The 23,263-nt window shown below is 36.8% G+C and overlaps 1 pseudogene; it reads right to left on the minus strand.

Annotated features, from left to right (window-relative positions):
• Window positions 1-7,148: 7,148 nt before the first annotated feature.
• On the minus strand, window positions 7,149-7,267 carry LOC120588666 (uncharacterized; annotated as a pseudogene).
• Window positions 7,268-23,263: the final 15,996 nt, after the last annotated feature.

Consider the following 23,263-nt stretch of genomic DNA (forward strand, 5'->3'; position numbering starts at 1 on the left):
AATTTGTTGGTCTCAGGATTCCTTTACACTCTTAAAAATTATTGAGGACTCCAAAGAACTTTCAATATAGAACATTGAAATTTTCTATATTGAGATTGAAACTGTACTTCTTGACAGAGCACATGCATTTAAGGAAGAAGGGCAGACAAAATTGTACTAATTCTTTCCATCCAAATTCATTAGTCTCTTCAGGGCATCCCTAACTGGGGGCTTCTGCTCCTAGTATGTAGGAGGAGAAACCCAATACTGACTGATTCCCAAAAGGAATGACCCTGTTGCAGGCTAGAAGGGAACACCAAGTTTGTTTTCCTTCAAACTACCACATTAGTCTCAGGATTTGAAAAACAGTGCCTATAGTGGTGCAATGGCTTTAACAAAGTTCTAAGTATCCAATGGACTTAAATTATTTCTTTCCTAATACCATGGACTGAGTGCTCTCTTGATTCCCTTTTTAGAGAAATCCAGTAATAAAAAGTGGATAGCCAACATAAATACACGAATTATATTTAGCTCAAACTTAAGGTGAATACAGAAATATAAATGTCTTAACTCTAGAAAACAGAGTTTGAGGCAAAGTTTACATGCAAACATGTTATTAGAGGTTGCAATCCCAGGAAGTGATACAGGGATATAGGGAAAAAAATACAAGGTGATATATTACTAAGGAATCCATAACTTCATAAATATACATAATGGGTTGCTTGGACACATCTCTGAAAAGCACATATGAAAGGTGCCTCTAGGTCTTAGAAACGTCTGGTGGGGGACCAAGAGGAAAGACAGAGAATTTGTTAGCTCACTTCTGTCTTTTGTCTCTCATTGGTGAAAGTTTTCTTATGGAACAGTAACTCATCTACACTCCTGGGTTATGTTACTTGGCCATTGCAGATACCTGCTGGGTAAACCAGAGCCTCCATGGTCTTGTTAAGTCAAATCTTGGCAGTGGAGCTGCTATAGGTGTTACTATGAAAACACCACAACACCACAGAAGCTGTGCCCAGGTCGAGGATGAGACAACTGGTGGTGTTTGGAGTCGAGGCTATAGCAGCAGTGGCCATTGAACAAGGTTGGGAGTGCAGCTGAGAAAATCGGAAAGATGCATAAACTGAGTCTGGTATAAATATCACTTGACTAAAAAGATTTCATGCATACACCTGGAATTTGAAGAATGCAGTGATTACAATTTGTACATTTTATATGTAGGCATTTTCTAGTTATTAGAAACAGATAGGGACAGGACGTCTAGCATAAACCAATGGCCTAACCAATAGAGTCATTTTTGCATCCCTCTTCAAAAAACACTGTGTTTAACTTAATGCATAAAAAACAACCTTGGTTTTACATTGGTTGAAGATTATTTGTTGCAAAAAAAGAAAAAAACTAGGTATTTTCCTTTAGTTTCTTTTCTTATTGAGTTCTGTGATAACTAGTACTATTTGAAACTTTGCTGGGTTGAAAAAAAAAGTTTAAAAATGAAACAAATACTAGCAATCACAATTAATGGTCAAGAGACAGTTCACAGCTTAGTTGGTGGTCCCTGGGGCATCTTTACTGTGATGGATGATTCTTAATAGTGCTATATTGAGTAACTTAGAAACAGAGTTAAGAAATCCCCAAATGTCACAATACATCAGAATTTCAAGGCTTTTTTCATCCAGCATCCAGAATATGGCACCTACATAAAGCAGTGAACTTTTTATGGATCTGGGATTCCAAATAGCTGTATGTTGGCTTCACCTTAAACAGATAACATTTATTCTTTAACATACAGTGACATACAAGTTAGGACTCCTTCAGGAATACAAACCATCCACCATTCCATTTTGCTTTAGCGCATATTATCTTTGGAGATCTGGATTCTAAATATAGTTTGGTCCCACCATCTGCCACACCACATTCTTGAAGAGCAAAGAAGAGAAGTATATGGTCAAATGCCCCTTCTCATGAGGATATTTTTATCAGAGCTTTTAGTATGTGTCATTTATCTTACTATACACAGATACTGCCTCCGCATTTCCTGTTCGCCCACTGCTTGATCAGTCCTGGCTCTTTCTGGATGCTTCAGGAGGACACTTTATCTGATTGATTGTTCACCATGTGTAAAAGCACATCATCTGACATGAGTGAATGCCTAAATAGCACTCTTCAGTACTTCATTGGCTCAAAGCCTACTATTCATGTGCAGAGGATAGCCAGCAGGCCCAGAGGCTGCAGAAGGAAGAGAAACTATCTGAATCCATGAACGTTAAACAGCACCAAGGTTGGAGGCTATTGCTAGTGATGATTCCCTCTGATTATTTGTTAGGACCCAAATCAAGAGCATCCCCTAAGGTACACCAACCCCATTCCTACAACATAATTTTCCCTATCCAGGAAGGTTTGATAACTGATATCCTAACATCAGAGATTCTTCCTTTGAGTTACCACCCAGTGAAAGGATGCAGAGTATATCCTTTTCAAAGTGGAGGTCTTCTGCAGGGCAGAGGATACTACTATTGCCTAGTGGGTTATTGGGATAGAAAATTTTCATTCTCTTGTCAAAATCAAGTAGATGAAAAACCTAAGTGTTCCTAGGTGAGATAGGGAAGGAGAAAATTAAGAGCAGGGAAAGTCCTTCATGGTGGGCTGGAAAGTGGAGTGAGATTCATTAGAGTCACCCCTGTTTGTTATCAGAGGAAGAGACCCATGACTAGTTTTACCTTCACCACCTTGCCTAGGATCATCCTGGGAAATACAATTTATGAGACTGAGGATGGTAAAACAAAACTACTTAAATCTTATCATTTCATTTCCCCATGAAATCTTTTTAATGCCTTTCCACAAACAGCAACAGACTCACTTCAAATATACACATGTAGCCTATGTTGTGAACACCTGTGGTGCTGTAAGTAAAATAATTAAAATTATTAGTAAAATAATTAAAATTTTTAGCTATTTAATATTTTTCCCCCCAGCCATTTACTCTTTTTTGGTTTTAACATGAACTTTGAATGGAATCATGTTCTCCCTGTTTCAGACACATTCTTGGATAGAAGAGAAATGATGAATAATAGCTAGCCTGCTTTGAGTTGTACAGAAACCACAGCCTATCTCACCCATGCCACCATGTCACAGAATCATGCTCAAGCTCTATAGCATGGCCTATAAGGCCTTTTGGGGTCTGAGCTCAGAGGCCTCTTTAGCATCACTTGTCATATCTCTATTTGTACCATTTGCTCCTGCCATACCAAAGGGCTTGCTACTTTTCTAAACATGCATTTCCTCTGCCTAAAACACTTCTCTTTTACCAATTCCTTAATTTTTGAATATTTCACTTAGTTATACTCTGATCAAGTGTTATCATTTTTAGAAAGTAAGACTTTCCTGACAAGCTCTCCCCTGTATCTTTATCCTTACTTGTAGAGGCCTCTTATTTTTAGTTCTGTTCACATGTTTACCTCCCTCCCCTACATTAGTTCGTTGAGGTCAGAAACTGTCTTATTTTCGCTGTATCCCCAGTGGCTACCACACAGCAGATGCTTTTATTTGCTGATTAAGGAGATATCAACAACTTACACTACCTAAATATTTGTTTATATAAGTCGTTCAGTTTCCATCATCAAATACATACTAACCAAAAATTTAAAAAAGGCAGAGTGCAAACAATTGCATCATTGGAAAATTCCCACTTTTATTTTCTCTACTGTCTTTTTCTGGAATGAGAAAGTCAGTGATTGATTCCAGCCCAGTGAATCATTTAGATATCCATGCTGCTTCAAATCAGAGTGTCCACTTGGCTTTCTCTGTGCTTTGTAATTTAACACCAATTGGTAAGAAGAAATGGACTGTGATTTGATATGAGTACAGTGAGCTATGTCTACTTCGTGTATATACATGAGACTGTTCAACTTGCTTTGACTCTATTTCATGTCTAACAAGTTTTACATTATTTTCCCTTAATGCCAAATGAAGATGGCAGAGTAAGAAGTACCAGGAATCTGTCTCCCCACCTAGATAACAATTGCATTGGCAGAATCTGTGTGATGTAATTATTTTGGAACTCTAGAGTCCGTTGAAGGCTTACAACTTTCAAGAGACTTGCAGGGTAAATTGTAATTAATTTGGGTCAATTTCAGCTCTTAGCACCATAGCAGCTGCTTAGCCATGACCCCCAGCCACATGGCAGGCAGCTGTGCATGTGTTTCTGGAGCAGCTTACAGGAGCCAGAATGAGCAAAAAAAAAAAAAAAAAAAAAAAAAAAAAAAAAAAAAAAAATCAACAAAAAATCCTGTCCTCCAAATGTTGGGGATCTGTGCTCTGATTGCTGCTTCTGATCACAAAAGTACAAGAGATATAAAGAATGGATAAAAATACATGACTCAACTATATTCTGTATACAAGATACTCACATGTGATCCAATGACACAAACAAGTTAAAGTGAAAGGATGGAAAAAGATATTGCAAACAGATAGTAACCAAAAGAGAGCAGGTGTGGCTATACTAAAATGAGACAAAATAAATTTTAAATCAAAAAAGTTTATGAGAGACAAAGGACATTATATATTAATAAAAGTTTTTATACAGCAAGAAGATACAAAAATTTCAAATATTTATGCATTTAATGACAGACCATCAAAATATATAAAGTAAAAACTAGCAGAATTGAAAAGAGAAATAAGAGTTCTACAAAAATAGTTGGAGACTCTACTACTCCTCACAATAAAGATTAAACTAACCAAAAGATAAGTAAAGAAATAGAGAATTTAACACAATAAAGCAACTATGTCTAGCAGACATACAGAACACTCCATCAAACACAGCAAACTGATTCTTCTTAAGGCCATAACTTAAGTCTCAATAGGTTGAAAAAGATAGATATCATAAAAAATATCTTCTCTGACCATAATGAGATGAAGTTAGGTATCAATAACATAAAGGAAACCAAAAAATTAACAAAATTGTGCAAATTAAGTAACACACTTTCAAACAACCAATGGATCAAAGAAGAAATTACAAGAGGAACTAGAAAAAACTTAGAAATGAAAAAGGAACATACATTATACCAAAAGTTATGAGATATAGAGAAAGCAGTGATAACAGGATATTTATAGCTGCAAATACTTACATTAAAAAAAGAGAGAAATATCTCAAATCAACAACCTAAATTTACAACTTAAAGAACTAGAAGAAGAAGAACAAACTAAACCCAAAGTTAGCAGAAGGAAGCAAATAAAAAGTTTAGAGATAAAATAGAGAATAGAAAAACAAGAGACACAATCAATAAAACCAAAAGTTGTTTCTTCGAAAAGATCAACAAAATTTAAAAATCTTTAGCTACATGGACTAAGAAGAAAAGAGAGAAGACTCAAATATGAAAATCAGAAACAAAAGTGGGAACATTACTCCAATTCTACAGAAATAGAAAGGATTGTAAGAGTACTATGAACAATTGTACATCAAAAACTTCGATAACCTAGATGAAGTTGACAAATTTCTAGAAATAAAACCTACCAACATTAGGAAATATAAACAGATCTATAACTAGTAAGTATATCAAATCAGTAATCAAAAATCTCTTGACAAAGAAAAGTTCTGGACCTGATGGCCTCACTGGTGAATTTTGCCAAACATTTAAAAAATGAATACTAATCCTTTTCAAACTTTTCCAAAAAATCAAAGAGGAGGGAATACATCCTAACTCATTCTATGAGGCCAGCATAATTCTGATACCAAGCCAGACAAAGGCTCTGCAGGAAAAGAAAATTACATACCAATATCCTTTATGATCATTAATGCAAAAATACTCAGAACACTGGCAAACAGAATTCAGCAGCATATTAAAAGGATCATATACACCATGACCAAGTGAGATTTATTGCTGAAATGCAAGGATGTTTCAACATACGAAAACTTATCAGTATAGTATGCCATATTAACAGAATGAAGGGGGAAAACCACATGATCATCTCAGTTGATGTGGAAAAACGCTTGACAAAATTCAATACCCTTTTATGATACACTCATAAAAATAGGAATAAAAGTAAGCTATCTCGACATAAAAAAGCCACATGTAAAATTCCCACAGTAAACATAATACTCAATGGAGAAAGACTGAAAGCTTTTCTGCTAAGATCAGAAATAAGGCAAGAATGCCCACTTTCACCACTTCTTTTCAACATAGTGCTAGAAGTTCTAGCCAGTGAAATTAGGCAAGAAAAAGAAATAAAAGCTATCCAAATTGGAAAGGAAATAAAATTATCTTTGTTTGTAGATAATTTAATCTAATATGTAGAAAATCCTAAAGACTCCACAAAAAATTCTATGTCTAATAAATGAATAAAGCAAAGTTGCAAGATACAAAATCGACACACAAAAATCAATTGCATATCTATAAGTGAACTATGAACAATATGAAAAGGAAATGATAAAAAAAACAATTCCATTTATAATAACAACCAAAAGGATAAAATAGAAATTAATTTAATCAAGGAGGTAAAAAAACTTGTACAATGAAAACTGAAACATTGCTAAAAGAAATTAAAGACACAAATAAGTGGAAATTCATCCTATGATCATGGATTAGAAGTTTTAATATTGTAAAAATTTTAGTGTTACCCAAAGCAATCTACAGATTAAATGCAATCTCTATCAAAATTCTAATGACATTTTTTTGCAGATATAGAAATACCCATTCTAATATCTATATGCAATCTCAAGGGACTGTGGATAACAAAAACAATTTTAAAAAACAACAAACCTGAAGAACCCACACTTCTTGATTTCAAAATTTATCACAAAGCTACAGTAATCAAAACACGGTGGTACAAGCATAAAGATAGACATATAGACCAATAGAACAGAATAGTTAGCCCAGAAATAATAATCACATATATGGTCAAATCTTTTTTGACAAGAGCACCAAGCCCATTCAATGCAGAAAGAATAGTCTTTTAAAAGAATAGTGCTGGGAACACTGGACATCTATCTACAAAAAATGAAGTTGGACCTTTACTTAACAAAATACACAAAAATTAGCTCAAAATGATCAAAGACCTAAAAGTAAAACCTAAAATTATAAACTAAAAAAAGTGTAGGGAGAAGGACCTTGGTTGACCTCACGGATTGCAAAGACCTTGTCAGTTTACAATTCCTTATTTTTTATTTTTTATGCTTACAGCACCTGGTCTTCCTAGGTGGTCTCCCATCCAAGTACAAACCAGGCCCAGCCCTGCTTAGCTTCCAAGATCAGATGGGATCGGGCTTATTCAGGGTAGCATGGCCATAGACTAAAACTATAAACTTTTAAAAGAAAACATAGGGAAAAATCTTCAAGACATTGGATTTGGTAATGATTTATAGCAGCGGTTCTTAATCTTCTTGGCACCAGGTACTAGTCCTCCTATGAGAATCTAATGCCTGATGATGTGAGGTGGAGCCGAGGTAGTGATGCTAGCTAGCACTGGGGAGCAGCTGCAAATATAGGTGAAGCTCTGTTTGCTCTTTGGCCTGCCACTCACCTCCTGCTGTGTGGCCCTGTCCTAATAAGCTGCAGACTGGTGGTACATGGGTGTTGGGGACCCTTGAGTTATAGAATATGACACCAAAGGCACAGAAAACAAAAGGAAAAATAGACACATTCAACTTGATCAAAATGAAAAACGTTTATGCAACAGAGGACACTATCAACAGAATAAAAAAGCAATCCACAGAATAGGAGAAAAGATTTGCAAATCACATATTTGATAAGGAATTCATATTCAGGATATAGAGAGAACTCTTAAAACTCACAAAGAATAAAACCAAAACAACCCAATCTAAATTGGGCAAAAAACTTGAATAGACATTTCTTCAAAGAAGACATATAAATAGCCAATAAACTCATGAGAAGATGGTCAATATCATTAATAACTATGGAAATACAAATCAAAACTACTGTGATATCATTTTTTAATGAAAAAATTGCAAGTTTAATAGGCCTATGACTTTTTTTAAGAAACAAAAACAACCACCTGCATGCTATAAATATTTCTTCATTGATATATTAGATTACTTTGACAACTATATGACCAAACTGATCTAAGGAATTTTAATTGCATCATTTTTATAATTACATTTTCTCATATATACTGTCTAAATGTGGTACTAATTTTTAACTCTTTTTTTTCTATATGTTTTCTTTAAATGAATCCCTACATTTGAGAATTATACCTACCCATTAGGATGACTACTATCAAAAAAAAAAAAAAAAAAAGGAAGAAAATAACAAGTGTTGAAGTGTGGAGAAATTGGAACCCTAGTGCATTGTTGGTGGGAATGTAAAATGGTATTGCCATTGTGGAAAATAATGTGGCAGTTTCTCAAAAAAATTAAAAGTAGAATTATCATATGATTTAGCATTGAGCATATACTTTTGGGCATATACCTAAAAGAATTGAAAGCAGTGTCTCAAAGAGATATTTTTATACTCATGTTCAGAGCAGTATTATTCACTATAGCTAAAACATAGAAGCAACTCAAGTGTCCATTGATGGATGACTAGATAAGCAGAATGTGGCATATGCATTTAATGGAATATTTATAAGCCTTAAAAAGGAAGGAAAGAGGGAGGAAAAAAATGGTGTAGATGATAGAGGCTTTGTTCATCTCACTTGTGACCAAATCAAAGTTGTATCAGAAACTTAGAGCAAACAGCAAGGAAAGTCACCTGGGATCTAGATGAACAAGCCCTATGAGCAGGGAGAGAAATAAGAAATCACCCTGCATGGAGAGAAAGTAGGATGGGGCGAGGACACAAGGCTGCCTGGTCCCAATAGATTTAGTGGGACAGAAGCAGTAGCAGCTGCAGCTGCCTCTTAAAAAGGGCTGTATCTGTGAGCAGACTTTTGCGGTGACGAACCTGCTCACTCTGAGCACCAGTGTTGGGTCAGCTGTGCGGGGGGCACCAGGGACTTACAGAGGGACACTAAGTTGTCAGAGTGAGGGCTAGAGGCTAGGATTTCTCTCTGACAGAAGTGCCAGGGGTATCCATTTTTCCTTTGTTGAGACCTTCCCATTCTCAGTGTGCTGACACAGCTGAGACATCACCAAACTAGGTAACAGAGGTTACTATGCCCAGAAGATTACCTGAAATTCTGCCTCCTCCAACTCACGGCTCTACCTAAGCCACATCCAGGTGTATCCTTGGGAAGTCTAGTGCTCCTTGCTGAGAATAGCCAAGACTCACACTAGTGGCAGCTGGCCTCAGTTTCTGATGTGGTTTCCTAAGGCAACTATAAGCACAGCATCTGTGGATTGCTTGCTGAATCTTAACAGTGGCCCCAGAGGGGCAGAAGCTGGGGCTAAATTTGGCCTACAGCTGTACCCCTCTCAGGATGATGCCACTGGACACCTACTACACAAAGCTGCACTAATAAAACTGGGAGACTTACTTAATACATAAAAACAGACACAGAAAGGAGCCAAAATGGGAAGACAAAGAAGTAGAAACCATATGAGAGAAGAGAATAGAGGTCCAGGAATAATGCAGTCAAACAATCTAACAGATGCAGAGTTCAAAACACTGGTTATAAAGATGCTCAGTGAACCTAGGGGAAGTATAGATGAATTCAGTGAGAACTATAACAAAGTGATAAAAAAAAAACATAAAAATGGAAATGGAAATTATAAAAGGGAACCAGTCAGAAATGAAGAACACATTATCTGAGATGAAGAATATATTAAATGGAATAAACAGAGTGGATAAAGAAGAGGTTCAAACTACCAATATAGAGAATGGGGAAGCCAAGTACACTCAGTCAGAATGACAAGAAAAAGGAAGCCAAGGCTATAATAATTTAAGGAGCCTATGGGACACTATTAAGTGTAAAAATATTTGTGTCATAGGGGTACTTGAAGGCAAACAAGAAGTTGAAGAGCTATTTGAAAAAATAATAATGGAAAACTTCCCTCACCTGATGAAGAAAATAGACATACAACCCCAAGAAGCTCAGAGAGTCCCAAGAAAGAAGAACCCAAAGAGGCCCACACCAAGACATATCGTAATTAAAATGCCAAATGTTAAATATAAAGAGAGAATCTTAAAAGCAGCAAGCTCCCATAAGACTGGCAGCCAATTTCTCAAAAGAAACATGCAGGACAGAAGGGCTTGGCACAAAATATTCAAAGTGATATAAACCCAGGATCTACAACCAAGAATACTTTATCTAGCAAAGCTATCATTTAGAGTAAAAGGACAGATAAAGAGCTTCCCAGACAAAAATAAGCTAAAGGAACTCATCAACATCGAACCAGTATTACAAGAAATGTTGGAGGGACTTCTTTAAGAAGAAAAAACATGTATCAAAAACAGGAATAAAGAATGGTAATAACTACATCCCTATCAACAAGTACCTCAAATGGGAAAGAATTAAGTGCTCCAACTAAAAGATAGAGTGGCTGAATGGATAAGAAAACAAGACCCTTACATATGCTGCCTACAAGAGACTCACTTCAGATTGAAAGACACACACAGATGAAAAGGAAGGGGATGGAAAAAGATGTTGCCTTAATGGACCTAGAGGAAATTGCACTGAATGAAATGGGAAGGATAGAGAAAGACAAATATTGCATGATTTCACATACATGTGGAATCTAAAGAACAAAACAGACAACAACAAAAGCAGTAATAAATTCATGGATACAGAGAATATTTTTAGGGCTACTAGATGGGAGGGGGGTTGTAGGAAAAGGCAAAGGGATTAAGGGGTACAAATGGATAGTTGCAGAATGGACATGAAGATGTAGAGTGTAGCATGGGGAACCATCTGGTTAATAGTGTTATAATAAATATGTAAGGGGGAAAAGAGATACTAGATTTAGTGGGGTGATTGCCTTGTGAGTTATGTGGATCTCTGACCACTAGGCTGTACAACTGAAACTGGTATATTATTGTATGCCAACTATAACTGAAAAAAAAAAACCACAACTCATTGAATTCTACAACGTAAATACTAGCAACTAGTTGTCTATATATATTTCAATAAAGCAAGGAAAAGGAAGAGATTATTGGGGAAAAAAAAAAAAAGGAAATCCTGCAATATGCTACAACATGAATAAACCTTGAGGAGTTTATGCTAAGAGAAATAAGCTAGTCACAAAAGGACAGATACTATGTGTTTCTACAGATAGAAGGCACTTGGAGTAGTCAAAATCATAAAGATAGAAAGTATATTGGTGGTTGCCAAGAGCTGGAAGGCTGGGGGTAGAATGGGCAGTTATTGCTTAGTAGGTATAGTTTCAGTTTCACAAGCTCAAAAGAGTTAATGATATGGTGGGATTGGCTGCACAACAATATGAATGTATTTAATACCACTGAACCATATACTTAAAAATTATTAAGGTGGTAAATTTTGTGTTACAGTAGGTCCACTGGGGGATATGTTGCAAGACTCCCAGTGGATACCTGAAACCTCAGATAGTACCAAATTCTATATATATTATGTTTTGTCCTACACATACATACCTTTTCACTTAAAGGAAGCACTTATGGCTTCTCTCTGGCATATTCAAATTGCCAGTATCACTACTCTTGTGCTTTGGGACAATTAAGTAAAATACAATTGTCTTTTGAAAAATGTGGGAAGTTAGGAGCACTGACACCCCACCCCTCCACCTTGCTAAACTTGAAAATTCATACATAACTTGAAAAAGTTAGCTATAGTTAGCCCTCCACATCTACAGATTCCCAACTGCAAATTTAAAAAGTTGACCTTTGAACAGCATGGGCTTAAAAAATCCACATAAAACTGGGTCTGCACAGTTCAAACCCATGTTGTTCAAAGGTCAATTGTAAGGGTTAATTGAGCACAACTGCTGCAATACTGTGACAGGTGATAAAACCTAGATGGCTACTAAATGACTAACCGTGTAAACAACATGGACATGCTGGACAAAGGTATGCTTTAAGTCCTAGATGGGACAAAACAAGACAATGAGATTTCATCATATTACTCAGAACAGCATGCAATTTAAAACTTTCAAATTGTTTACTTTCTGGAACTTGCCATTTAATATTTTTGAATCGCAGTTGACTGCAGTTAACTGAAACTGCAAAAAGCAAAAAAGCATATAAGGGGAAATTACTGCATATGTGTTTTATCGCAGTAGTAAAAAACACTTTCCCCAACATATAATTATTTGATACCAATCAGTAAAATTAACTTTTTAGAAATTTTCTATCAGCTTTTAAAATTCAATGAATAAAAGTATTGACATCAGACAAGATTGTTCTCTGCTTTCCTTGTTAGAAAATAGGTTTTCCATTTCTGGTGAAGATGGTGGAGTAGGTTAATGCTATGCTAACCTCCTCTCATGACTACATCAAAATTACAACTAAACTACAGAACAACCATCATTGAAAATCACCTGAAGTCTAGCTGAACAAAAGGCCTACAACTAAGGACATACAGAGAAAGGCAACCTTGAGACTGTTAGGAGGGGTGGAGATGCAGAAAGGGCTGGTCCCACACCTGTGTGTGGTGATTAAAAATCAGGATGGATATCTTGGCTGCAGAAGTCCCTCCTGAAGAGTGAGGAGTCCCAGCCCCACACCAGACTCCAGTGCTGGGAAGAGAAGGCCTCACAAAATCTGAATGTGAAAATTAGCGTAGATTGTGGCTGAGTTAGATGGAGAGCTGCATGAGTCCCAGCAGTTCCTCTTAAAAGGCCAGTGCACGGACTTACCTGCTGACAAAGTCACCCTGAACTCTAGCTCTAGGGCAGCAGCTCAAAAGGTGCCAGGGACATATGAGGAGGAACTGAATTGTCTGGCTTCAGAAGGGCTGGAGGGGCAGCTTTTTCCCAAACAGAAATGCTGGCAGAGGACACTTTTCCTTTGTTGAGCCCTCCTCAAACCCAGCTTGCAGACACAGGTGGCTGCCATATCTGAGACCCCCAGTGGATACCTGAAAACACTGGTCACCTGCTCTGGTGATTCCCTGAGACTCCACCACATCCACCTTGCAGGTTAACCCAAGCCTTTTCCAGTGGATTTTCCATACAAATGGCCTGTGTTGGCTCATGCTGTAGACTTTCTTCAAAATCTCTCAAAGATCCACAAAACCTAAACAAACAGTACCTAAACTTGGCATACCCCGTACCTCTTGCTGAGCAGACCCAAGCAATGCACCAGCATCAGCCAGCCTTGGTTCATGGTTTGGCCTCTTGAGGCATCTGCAAACCCAGTGTGGGTGGTGGCCATCTGCGTATTGCTTGGTGGCTCATGCTGGGTGGCCCTGGGCAGATTATAGGCAGTAGTTGAACTTGGCCTGTGACAGGACCCCTCCCAGGAAGCATGGACCCGCTTGCCCAGTGGCCAGCTTTGGTCTGAGCAGGAACACTACCTGAGAACATATCCAAGGATGATACATCCAAAGGATAGACAGGGCAGGCACCAGAGCCCTGCTAAAGCAAATCCTGCTTCATAGGAACAGTCCTTGCACAACAGCTCCTCCACTGTACTCACTAACCAGTCCTCACAACCAATCAGGCCAAGGGTTAGTCCCTCCCATTGACATGTAAACAGCAACCAAGACTCAACTACAACAGGAAGGAACACACAACCCATGAAAAGAACACACCTGGAGCACTCAGCTCAGGTGAACAGGGCGACTGTACTACTGGGTCCCATAGGACACCTACTATACAAGGCCACTCTACCAACACTGGGAGATATAGCTGCTCTACTTAATATATAGAAACAAACACAAGTAGGCAGTCAAGATGAGGAGACAAAGAAACATGTCCCCAACAGAACAAAGCCCCAGAAAAAGAAGTAAAAAAATGGAGACAAGCAATGCAGAGTTCAAAACTCTGGTTATAAGGATGTTCAATGAACTTAGGGAAAGAGTAGACGAACTCAGTGAGAACTTAACAAAGAGATAGAAACATACAAATGGAGATAGAAAACATAAAAAAAAGACCCAGTCAGAAATAAAGAATAACTGAAATGAAGAATACATTAGAGGGAATCAATAGTAGATTAGATGAAGCGGAGGACTGAATGAGTGATTTAGAAGATAAGGTAGCAGAAAACACTCAATCAGAACAGCGACAAGAAAAAAATATTCCAAAAAAATGAGGACAGTTTAAGGGTGCCTCTGAGACAACATCAGGTGTATCAACATTCACATCATAGGGGTACCAGAGGAGAAGAGAGAGAAAGGAATTGAAAACCTATTGAAGAAACAATGATAGAAAACTTCAAAATTCTGGTGAAGGAAATATACATACAAATCCAGGAAGTGCAGTTACAAACAAGATGAACCCAAAGAGGCCCACACCAAGACACATTATCATTAAAATGCTAAAGTTACAGGCAAAGTAAGAATCTTAAAAGCAGCACGAGAAAAGCGATTAGTTACATACAAGGGAGCTCCCATAGTACTGTCAGCTGATTTCTTAATAGAAACTTTGCAGGCCAGAAGAGATTGGCAAGAAATATTCAACATGGTAAAAAGTAAGATTACTCTACCCAGAAAAGCTATCATTTAGAATTGAAGGACAGATCTAGAGAGCTTCCCAGACAAGAAAAAGTTAAAGGAGTTCATCACTACCAAGCCACTATTATAGAAAATGTTAGAGGGACTTCTTTAAGAAGAAAAATAAATAAGATAAAAATATGAATAATAAAAAGGCAATAACTATATATCTGTCAATAATTACTTGAACGTAAATGGATTAAATGCTCCAATCAAAAGATAGGGTGGTGAATGGATAAGAAAACAAGATCCTTACACGTGCTGCCTACAAGAGACTCACTTTAGATCAAAAGACACATACAGACAGAAAGTAAAGGGATGAAAAAAGATGTTTCGTGAAAATGGAAACAAACAAAAAAAGCTGGGGTAGCAATACTTATACCAGAGAAAATAGACTTTAAAACAAAGGCTATAACAAGAGACAAAGAAACACCCAGTAATCCCACTTCTGGGTATTTATTCAAAGAAACCCAAAACACGACTTCAAAGGGAGTATGGAACATTCATATGTTTATTATAGCGCATTTACAACAGCCAAGATACGAAGGCAACCTGGGTGTCCATGAATGGATGAATGGATAAAGAAGAGGTGGTACGATATATACAATGGAATATTACTCAGTCATAAAAAAGAATGAAATCTCGCCATTTGCAACAACATGGATGGACTTAGAGGGTATTGTGCTGAATTAAGTAAGTCAGACAGAGAAAGACGAATGCCATATTATTTCACTTATATGTGGAATCTAAAGAACAACAACAAAAAAATAAAACAGAAACAAACTCATAGATACAGAGAACATTTTGATGGTTGCAGGGATGGGTGAAACAAGAGAATGGGTTAAGAAATACAAATTGGTAGTTACAAAGTAGTTATGGGAATATAAAGTATAACATAAGGAATATAGATAATAATATTATAATAACTATGTATGGTGTCATATGGTTACTAGATTTATCTGGGTGATCACTTTGTAAGTTATATAAATGTCTAATCACAATGTTATATACCTGAAACTAATACAATATTGTATGTCAACCATAATTGAAAACTAAAAATTATTTAAAAAGATTTCAGTCACAAGGCATTTTTACATGTTTATTTGGTTTTGTCATTGTTGTAGACCCCTGGAGTTGGATAGAGCTGAGGATCAAGAGACTTAGAGAGGTTCTGACATTGTGAATTCCATGTGTCTGATCATCTATCCAAATAGTCATTGGAGTTGCCCAGGAAAAAAAAAATGCCTCAGATAACTTCTAGACCAACAGTCGGTGGCAAGATATCCCACACATATCAAAATATGAATGGGTGAAAATAAACTGCCAATTGCAACAAGATTCTCATGACATTTGAACTGTGTGGGAAATAGCGGAGAGAGAGTAAAAGAATTTTTGACAACCTTTATAGCTAGAGAACCCCTAAATCATAAACAGGAAAAAAAAATAGGGTTTTAATCGTTTTTCAAGTATTTTCATAATCTGATCAAATGCAAATTTATATTTTCAATTCTGTATTTTTTCTCAGTGTATAATTGTATATCAGAGCTTAGCTTTCTTTTGAAAAGCAAGATTGCTTCCCAAATTCATTGAATTACAACTTATTTTCCATCTCCAAAAATGATCCAACTTATTGGAAGCCTAATTTTTAACTGAAGTGATTATCATGAGTTATTTATATAATTAGAATGAGCAGTAGGGTAACATTTGCTTAAGAGGGTTTATGTTCTAGGATTCAAGTTGATATTTAAGCCACAGTTTTGAAAAAGAAAGGCTATGGCCAAAACCAAACAAAAACACGTCAACCTAATGAAAGTAGATTCGTCCTTATGGATGTATGGTTTTGAGTTACACTCACAGTATATCAACAGGAAATTACTTGGATATCTACCATCTTAAGATTGAGAAGACAAATGTGGCTATTCTCTCTTTGTACACTGTTCCCAAGACTGATAATATGAAGTATCTTTAAGTTGTCATTTTCCAAAAACCCATTAATAGGAATGTTAACAATGCTTTCCTCTTGCAGCTATGAGTGTTTAATTTATTGGTAACCTATTAAGCTTGATTCTAAGGTACCATTGATGAAGTGTTTGCTTTGAGCATCTGGGTTTGCTAGTTTACATGGAGGTGCATTACTTTTATTTTAAATTCTGCATTAAATGCCATTTAGCTATTTACTAATGAGTATTTTTCTTTCAGATATGGCTGCTGCAGACAGCCAGGAAGATATAGTGAATAAAAGGAGCCTTCTTGGGCTGAGGTATGAGGAGGATAGAGGCTAGAGGGCAAGGGAAGTCAAGAGCTATTCTGTGTTTCCACCTCCATGGCCAAAGCTGTCACCTCACCATTTTAATCAATCAAATGGTTTCTTTAGTGTTTGTTTCATGTTCTTTTGTCAACCTGTATACCTGGTCATTATTATAACCTCTACAAAAAAAAATTTTTTTTTTTTTCAGTAACCACTAGTTACTGAAATAATAATCAATCCTGTTATGGTATATGGCAAATTTTAATTAGAAATTATCCTCTCTTGACATTGAGATAAGCTGTTTCTTCTAGACTTTGACATAGAATAATTGTTTCTGGGCATATTTGCTATTTCTCAGGCTGCCTGGTCTAAGAGACATATCATGTGCCCAGGAGAGAACATGAAATATACTGTAGAGAAGACTTCATGAAAAAAGGTACATGCATAGAAACTTGACAGAGTGCCCAACTTCGGTATTATGTTATCTCCTTGGTTCAGCGACTCCTTTCCCAAATGATTTGAATTTATGTGACCACCATTCTTTTCATGATAGAATATACTATAGTCATTCCTTGGTTCTAAGCAAGTCTTGTTGGTATGATCATCCAAACATAGCAATTACCTTTAACACCTGGAGCTTTTAACACCTGTCCAGCTCTGGTAGTACTGGATGGACTCCGGCATGAGATCCTCAGAATCCTAGTGAAGTGGCAAAGGTGTTGTGATGGATACACACCTGTTCAATGAAAGATCTGTTGCCTCAACTACTAAAGTGCTGTTGGCAGACAGTAAGGTGACCAACCATTCTTTTTACCTGGTATTTTTCAATGCTAAAATCATGACGGTACTGGGAAATATGGGATGGTTTGTCACCCTACAAAACAGACTTCAGTCATCAGGACCTTTAGTGATTATCTCAGGTGCAGGGAGCTAGCTAGCGTAAGGTAATGTTCTCAGCATAGCTCACATCCAATGACTGATCTATGAGGGAATATAACAGGCCTGGCCATCTAGGCCCATCTACCTCCAAAGCTTCTCTGTGAGGTTAGCTGAGGCTATCATTGACCCTGTATCACAGCTAGACCTCTCCCTCTCTCTTACTTTTGAATACCTAGGATGTTTCTTAATAAACATTCTGGATATTAAAATCGATCCTGGAGTCTGTTTCTCAGGGTACCTAAAAAGCACAGTGGTCCATGATCTAGGCTTCCAACAGAGGAGTATCTAAGTTAATTAGCATTTGCATTTTTTTTTCACAAATAACCTCAAGGACTATTTCTTTCCTTGTGTGTGCGTATAAAGTTATTTTTTTTAAGGTTTAAATGAAGAGTCTGTTGTATAAATCTTCATTTAAATCTCTTCATTTCTTCCCCAAATCGTAAGGTAAGTCTAGTAAATATATATTTTTTAAATTAAATTTATTGGGGTGACATTGGTTAACAAAATTATATAGGTTTCAAGTATATAATTCAATAATACATGATCTGTATATTGCATCATATGTTCACCACCCAAAGTCAAATCTTCTGTCACCATATATTTGACTCCTTTTACCCTTATCTACCTCCCTAACCCTGTCCCTCTGGTAACCACTAAATTGTTGTCCGTGTCTATGTGTTTTTATCTGTTTGTCTTGTTCATTCGTTGCATTTAGTTTATATCCCACATATGAAATCACATGGTTCTCAACTTTTTCTGACTTATTTCACTTAACATGATTATCTCAGGATCCATCCAAGTTGTCGCAAATGGTAGTATTTCATCTTTTCTTATATCTGAGTAATGTTCCATTGTATATATGTACCACGTCTTCTTTATCCAATCATCTATTAAAGGGCATTTTGGTTGCTTCCATGTCTTGGCCACTGTAAATAATGCTGCAATGAACATCGAGGTGCATATATCTTTATGAATAAATGTTTTCAAAAATTTGGGGTAGATACCCAGAAGAGGGATTGCTGAGTCATATGGTAATTCTATTCTTAATTTTTTGAGGAACCTCCATACTATTTTCCATATATGTACAAATTTACATTCCCACCAGCAGTATATGAGCGTTCCTTTTCCCCCATAACCTCTACACTTGTTATTACTTGTCCTGTTGATTATAGCTATTCTTACAGTAGTGAGGTGGTATCTCGTTTTGATTTGCATTTCCCTAATAGCTGGTGAAGTTGAACATCTTTTCATATATCTTTAGGCTGTTCATATGTCTTCTTGGGAGAAGTATCTGTTCAGGTCCTCTGTCCATTTTTTAATTAGATTGTTTGTTTTATTGTTGAGTTGTATGAGTTCTTTATATATTTTAGATATTAGCCTCTTATCAGAAGCATCGTTTGCAAATATCTTTTCCTATTCAGCTGGTTGCCTCTTTATATTGTTGATGGTTTCTTCTGCTGTGTAGAAGTTTTTAGTTTGATATAGTCCCATTCATTTATTTTCGCTTTTACTTCCCTTGACTTCGATTTCAAATTCATAAAATTGTCTCTAAAACCAAGGTCCATGAGTTTAGTACCTATGTTTTTTTTCTATGCAATGTATTGTTTCATTGTCTTATACTTAGGTCTTTGATTCATTTTAAGTTAATTTTGGTGTATAGTGACAATAGTCTAGTTTCATTCTTTTGTACATGGCTTTCTAATTTTTCAGCATGATTTATTGAAGAAGCTTTCTTTTTTCCATTGTATGTGTTTGGCTCCTTTGTTGGAAATTATTTGCCCGTACACATGTGGGTTTATTTCTGGGCTCTCAATTTTGTTCCATTGGTCTGTATGTCTGTTTTTCTGCCAATACCATACTGTTTTGATTATTGTTACTTTGTAATATAATTTGAAGTCAGACAGTGTGATACCTCTGGCCTTGTTCTTTTTTTCTCAAGATTGCTTTGGCTATTCAGGGTCTTTTGTGATTCCATACAAATCTGATGATATTTTTGTTCTATTTCTTTAAAAAAATGCCATTGTGATTTTGATGGGGATTGCATTAAATCTATATATTGCTTTGGGTAATATGGCCATTTTAACTATGTTGATTCTTCCAATTCATGGACATAGAATATCCGTTTCTTTGCTTTTGTCTGAAATTATGGGACTGCTCTGATAACAGTAAATCTCTTGAATTGACCAGGAGTGATGATTAGTAATTATGTATATTGTCATGGATTTTCTATTTAAATATTTAAATGTGGTTTTATACACATATTTAAAAATGTGTTCCAAAGGTAGGATGAATATATAATACAAAGAGTCCTAGAATTATAGGGCACTTTTGGGTGGCAATTGGTCAGGCAAGGTGACATAAAGTGACTGACTCCAGCTAACTTCACTTTGTGATTTTTGTAGGGAGTGGGAGTTGTTGGAATAATTTGCAGAAGCCACTTGCTAATGCCTTTTACTTTTAAGGATGGTAATTTGCTTTGGCTCTTCTGACTATATAAGTATCTCAGGTGATAAATTTGTAATATTGATAACACAGTAAACCCCACCTCATGGTCTTTCAGCTACTGCCACCTCTATTTATCCCTTTCTCTTGCAAGTCATTCCTAGTTCAAATTCCTGAGAGAGAACCTGACTGATAACATTGCCTGACATGGAAGAATGAGAAGTATCAATATATAGGCCTTGGATAGGTGGCTCTTTCATTGGGTGTCCATCTATGTCCAGTCAACTGGTCATGTGATACTAAACATGATCACCTAGAGCTGCCCATTTACTGTGGGCCATAAGTAGAGCAGGTGCTGACTGACATGTCCAGTAGCAGTTGGAGAACCTGGTACATAATTTGAATTTTTATTCTAATCCTATTTAAGTTCCAACTTAGAACATGGCCTGAATTTTAAAAGCATATTCCATTTGGCTACATGCCATGGCCAAATTGAAGATTTGGAAGATACTTTCAAATGAGGAGTATAGCATGTATTGAAATATACGTAGCATTATTCGAGTGGAAGATGATACTGGTACCATGACCCTTCTCCCCAGTTTAGTACCAAAATTACAAAGAAGAGGGAAGGAGAGAAGAACATTAGTGTTTGGAGTCATAGAAAATTATTTTATGATACCCACAACACAAAGGGAAGTAGGCAAACAGACTTTTGCTTCCCCTATCATAAAACAACTAATACTGCATTAATGAAGAAAGCTAGAATATATTCTAATGTGTCGGAAGCCAGCCGACCAAGTCAAACCGGGTACCTGAATGGGGGAGCGGGGACTGAGAAAAAAGAGAAGACAGACAGGGTGCAGGAGGGAGAGCAGATCTCACAACTGCCTCTCCGAGTTTATTTCTTAACCTTCTTTTAAACACAATTTGTTTCTTTGTGCATTTCAAAATAACATAAAAGTAACATCCTGAAGATCCAGGTGCAATTGACACTTCCTTTGACACTCCCTTCGACACTCCCTTAGGCTATACTTAATCTTCTTCTTCCTGAAATAACACAGAACCAGCCTTTTCTTTTTTATGCAAGCAGGCCTCCCGAGACAATCCATGCACTCTTTTAAATTTGGGGAGCTTTAGCTCCCTACACTAATGTCCGATGATTAGGGCCAAAATTGAAGATAAAATGTTACCAGAAATTCACATATCAGCTCCTTGAATTCTGTTTTTAAAAATCATGATACTCTAGGCAGAAAGAAGAAGGAAAGGATAAAAAACATCCTAAACCGGTAGAAAATAATTATGCAAATGTGTAACAATATAAAGTTCTTTTATCTTGAGGTAATAACGTCAGTTCCCGGGCAGAGAATGAGAGAAAGAAAGATATGAAATTTGTGCCTTGAATTCTTTCCAATTCTGCAAACATACTAGGTGTCTTTAGGAATACTTTATGAGAGGTCTCTATAGCATTGGGCCTCTGCAACATTAAATCATTAATACTGTTTAGCAAAATGTATTTTTCATTACAGTTTTAAGTCTTTTCAGTTTTGGATATTTCTCACTTAACATAAAAATGTAACCTAGCAAAGCTCACTGTACAAAAAATTCCATTTCTTTGCTATAACAAACGATCCTATGATGGGTAATCTTCTTTCCAAGAGCAAGAAAAACAACCTACAAAATATGAGCAAAACTTTTTAGTGGCAAAGGAATTAGTGGAGAGGTTAGATACATGGCATAAGGGATGTTATGGTCCTGATAGTGTTTTTCTTTTTGTATTTTTCCCTAAAATCAGGATCTTCTTTTAGCTACCTCCTCTGTTTTTCTCTCCAGGGGCATTTTTTCCACTATGTTTGTGGATTTATTGGTCCATAAGTGCAGCTCCAGTAAGATCATTCCAACAGTAGGACCTGGATTTTCTTCTTCTCTGGTCTCACTATTTACTGTCTTTTAGTTGAAATGTTCATTTCTCACCTTACTGCAAAGCCTCCTGATTAATCTTACTGCTGCTGTAAGATTTATCTAGCATGGGAGGAAGACCCTACATGGTGTAGATCCTACCAACTTCATCATTCTCACCTCATCTCTCACTCCTCATATTTGTTCCAGCTGCTTTAAACATCTTATATATAGTGCAAATGTGCCATTCAGGTTCCCTAGGAGCTCTGGCACAGCTTGCCTTGACCTGTTGCCTTGTTCCTCAGTGTTGTCTATGTTCCCCTTGTGTATCAGCCAAGGTCCTAGCGAACAGACAGGAATTTGAGAAGAATTGAATAAAAGCACTATTTATTAGGGTGTAGGAGGTATAGAGAAGCCACATGGATAAAGTAGTATTCTGGTAGGGCACTGGTCCTCGCCCTAGGCTGGAAGGGGTGAAGGGAGGGAACCTTTATCAGAACCTGGAGACAGAAACAGTTATGAAGAGAGTCAGTTGAATGAGCTGTGACTCTTTAAGGACAGAAGAGAAACTCCAGGATGGCAATTTCACAGAGAGAATTGGGAACGCAGTCTCCTCCCTTCAATTCCCCTCTTCCTTCTGATTTCTGCTAGTATTTGCCTTTGGCTGAACCCCACTGGAAGCCATAGGGCAAGAAAGCTCCTTGAGGAAGTCCAGGGTGGTCAGCCCCTTAGCACAAAGGGTGGGGAAAGGTGGACTGCGGCTTGGTAGAGTAGATGAAAATATCTGTCATGCCCTGTTTTCAGTTACCTGCAGGACTTGTTGAGAAGCAGATTATTGAGGCCCACTCTGCCTGCTAAACCAGAATCCCTGTCTTGCATGTAGCAGAGATAGTGAGCCACTCACTGAAGAGCTTAGCTCCACTTTCATAGTGTAGAGGCTGGAAGTGGACTACTTTGTATCTAGATGAAGCCCTAAAACAAATTTTTACTAATGGGATGTCAGTGGAAGTGAGTATATGAATTTCAAAATTCTATTTCCCCTACCTATCTGAGCACAGAGAATTTGGAGGCACCACAGAGGCATCATGAAGAAGAAAGCATCACACTAACTAAGGAATCACAATAAATTTTGGAAAAAATTATTATAAAACTTTTTAAACATTAATAAAATTAGAGAAAATAATGGATCACATTTATCCATCACCCAGATTTAACAATTATCAAGATTTTCCTTATTAGCTA

This window comes from Pteropus medius, unplaced genomic scaffold, assembly GCF_902729225.1.
Source record: "Pteropus medius unplaced genomic scaffold, Ma_sr-lr_union100, whole genome shotgun sequence".
Classification (NCBI taxonomy): Eukaryota; Metazoa; Chordata; class Mammalia; order Chiroptera; family Pteropodidae; genus Pteropus; species Pteropus medius.